The 3,516-nt window shown below is 52.8% G+C and overlaps 1 protein-coding gene across 4 annotated transcripts in view; it reads left to right on the top strand.

Annotated features, from left to right (window-relative positions):
- Positions 1–1,089: 1,089 nt before the first annotated feature.
- Positions 1,090–3,516, top strand: part of Hivep1 (human immunodeficiency virus type I enhancer binding protein 1) — a 137,261-nt gene continuing 134,834 nt past the window's right edge. For 3 of the 4 annotated variants that reach the window (XM_013521853.1, XM_005398821.2, XM_013521851.1), the window contains exon 1: positions 1,090–1,185. The gene's annotated coding sequence lies outside the window, so the exon portion shown is untranslated. Of the gene's footprint in view, positions 1,186–2,849; positions 2,934–3,516 lie in introns of those variants that run through there. The other variant, XM_013521852.1, reaches the window with a different exon arrangement.

Raw genomic sequence — 3,516 nt, 5'->3', positions numbered from 1 at the left:
AGGCAGAAAAGCTGACACACACAGCTGGCTTGTTCTCACCTTCAATCTCTCTCCTTGTTCTGAGACCCCTGCCAAGTCTGGAACTTTGCTTCCAAATCCCACTGTGGATTCACCCTCAGGATGGAACTTTCTCTGATATTCCTGTCCTCCACCCAACCAGAAACCTTTCAGCAATCATGTAAATAACTCCGTATAACCTTAATTGGCTCTATTTATAAGCTTCTCTGTGTATCTTTTTCCCTCTGGGTGTTTTTTTCCCTGTGTTTATCCTGTCTCCATTAATTTGTAAACTCCCAGAGGGCAAGGCCTGAACACGGGCTGGTGTTGTAAAATGGGTGTTCCGGGCAAGGATGAATAGGAGACAGTGCCATCCTTTTTATTTTATTACTAACCTGTTTTTGTTTTGTTTTTGGTTTTGTTTCAAGCATCTTTCATTAACACTTCGTTAGTGATGGTCCCGAGACTGGTAACTTAATATAAAATATATAACCCGCTTGTCCTCGTGCCAAAATAAAAAAGGTAAAACCTACAATTACAAGCCTCCCATAACGTGAGCAGAAAGGTGTGTGGGTGCATGTTAATGCGTTATAAAAGAGTTTATTGTCTTCAGAGGTACATGCTTGTCTCTTCTCAAGCAGCAAAGACCATTTACTTACAAAACCGACCCGAGCTTCAGAAAAAATCCACTAACAAGGTCTTATAAGTTTGTACTATGAATGGCGATGACTCTAATTTTCGAGGCCCCCTTCCATGTGTCTAAGGAAAACTTGAGGGAACTCTTCAAGATCACTGACAGGTGTATCTCACCTTTTAGACCAGGTAAGAAAGGGGGGTGCAAATGTCACTTGTTCACTGCGGGGTTAGGAGTGGGTATCTTTGCCCTGGCGACCTGGCTCTTAGCTAAGCGGGCTTTCCTGGCTCTTAGCTAAGCGGGGACCTCGGTGTGTCACTCCGGGCGGGCTCGGAGCCCGAGGTTTAAACCTAGGCAGGCTGTGCACAGATAACATCAAAGCCCCAGGCATGGGGTGGGGGGGGAAGCAGCCGAGGGAATGAAGCGCCTCCCCCTAGCATTTCCTCTCACGCCCACTTCCAACCTAGGAGGCTTTTGGTTTCTGCTTTTGTTGTTTTTAAAATTAAAAGTTAAAACCCAGGAAGCGATGGATCTGACTTTGGCGTTGCAGTTGGGTGAGTTTTCTCCCCCTCCCTCTCGGTTCTTTGTCTGGCACCTGGCTCGGGAAGATCCCGGGTGTGGGGCAGAGTTGGCAGCGCGTGCCGGCAAGGTTTTGTCCCCGGGTCGCCCCGAGAAGGAGGGGGAGGGGTGGAGGACGGGAGGGGAGCGGAGAGGAGGGGCAGGGGAGAGGATCCGGCTGGTGCACGGGAAAGCCCGGCGAGCACCGAGGGCCGGGCGCCGTGACCGTGACCCCGCGGCGGCCTGCGCGTGGCGCTGGTGGCCGAGATCGCGGTGCCGGCCGGGCGAAGGGCAGCCCGGCGCCGCGTGGGAGCCTGGGTGGGGGCGCGGGCCGCGGGGCCGTGGGCGCTCCCCAAACTGCTCGGCGAGGACGGCGCGTTAGAGCCTGGCGACGACCTGGCCTTTAATCCACGCCCCCCGGGACGCCGGCGTCGCGCTGCACGGTGGGCGAGGTGGCCTGGAGCCTCCCCGTCTGGCAGAGCGTGGTCACCCGCTCCGTCCTCGTGCCGGGACGTCTGACAGCTCGCGCTGCACCTTCCCCTGCGCAGCGTTCCTGCGGCTCCACCATCCACCCCACCCCGTTCCGTTCATTTGACGTAGGCTGAGAACCTATGTTGAATTTGCCCCAAACAAGCCCACACAAGCTCCTTTATAACCTAGCAGCGTCTTCCTTGCATTCCGGTATCTGGCAAGTCGGAATCACAGGCAAAGAAAGCGCACTTAGGGAGCTCAGAAACTTTACTAGAAGAGTTTTCGGTGTTGTACAGAGTTGAAAGAAAAGTTTAATATCGATTTGTTGCTCCAGAGAGCGAATTGGAATGACAAAATTAATTATACTGCAAAATTGCTGGTGTACTTGGTCACAAAGTCCACAGAACGCTAGATCCGAAATAAACATTGTGTTCTGTCGTTTCTGTTGCGCTCAGCTTTAGTGTGAAAAAGGATTCATGCAGTTAGCGTGTTTGACTTCCTAGGTGACACAAACTCAAGTTTATTGCTAAGGTAGCTTCCTCCGAGTAGATGATTATACTTTCATATTTAATTGAATGTTTATTTTCTTGATTCAAACAATCCAGTTAGGGAGTTACATTGCTTTTTGTGATTGCAACCCTATCATTTCATTTCCTAAGAGATGATTATATCATACTGAAAATTGAAAGTTGCATTATTTCATTGAAAGGTTAAATTTGCTGCTGGATGAACTTGGCTCCTATAAACGAACTGACTTTTTGGTAGGCATATTTTCCCTTTCGTATGACATTATTTTTGGCTTCAAACCCGCCATTCCTGCGTATTCCATTTTTAATCATTCCCTTTCTGGGGCTTTGAGTTTTTCTTAGCTCAAGAGAGCCAGCGGTAGGATTTCCTCAGGGGAATTTTGGGGTCAACCCTAGCAGGAAAGACCTAGCCGTCTTTGTGGAAGCCCAGGGGAACCAAACACTACAAGTTTGCACAGATGGCCAGCTGTCTCAGTGGGCGTTTAGCATTTTTATTCCTTAAAAGGCGAAAACACTTTGGTTTTATAAAATTTTTCATTTTTTCCATCAAAATTTTTGTTTCACCTTATCTTTCCCCACCCTCAAGTTGCAAACGGCCCATTCAACCAGTGATTTTTGCCTGCTTTTTTAGGTGTGCGTGTGGACACTGCGAACCCCAACTGCTACCGTTCTTGAGGTGTAATCTCGAAAAGCACCTTCCTCAACCCGGTCGACGTCTTTTCCATAGACCTCCACTCGCTCTTCCGGTACTGCTTTCCAGCAGCCAGGGTCAAACTCTGTCCGGAGCAGGGACTCCCTCTTCCCTTTTCCCTGTGCCGCAGTCCCCTCGCGGGTCCGCCGACTGTCCCGCGGGCGGCGGGGGTGACTGCGCGCGCAGCTCCGGCCCTGGGAAGCACCCGCGGGCCGTGGCGCGGCCTCTGGAGTGGCCTCGGCTTTCCCGGCGCTTTCAGAACGTCCGCCACCACGCAGAAGTGGCTTCAGTTCAGGGTTTAGAACCCGTCCCCCTCTCCCCTCCCGGTCGCCGCCCCGCCCCCACCCCTCCAGGTTTTGCAAAGTTGTTTTTCAAAGTTAATGAGTTTCAAGTTTCACCCTGATTTTGCCCTTCCCTCTCCGCGTTGCTGAGGAAACCCCCTTGGGGTCCCCCATCCTCCCCTCCCGCCCGGTGCCTCCCCCGCCCCCCGCCGGCCAGGGCGAGGGGCGGGGCTGGGAGACCCCATGACGTCACCGGGCCGGCCCACATCCTGCTCCGGAAAGTGCGGGCCGCTGAGGAGAAACTCCGGCCCCGCCCCTCCGCGGCCAACCGCCCCCGACCGCGCGACCCGGCCGGGC

Source organism: Chinchilla lanigera, unplaced genomic scaffold (assembly GCF_000276665.1).
Source record: "Chinchilla lanigera isolate Chin_1 unplaced genomic scaffold, ChiLan1.0 scaffold00064, whole genome shotgun sequence".
Taxonomy (NCBI): domain Eukaryota; kingdom Metazoa; phylum Chordata; class Mammalia; order Rodentia; family Chinchillidae; genus Chinchilla; species Chinchilla lanigera.
Note: the sequence above shows the minus strand (reverse complement) of the source record. Positions and strands in the feature narration are given on the sequence as shown.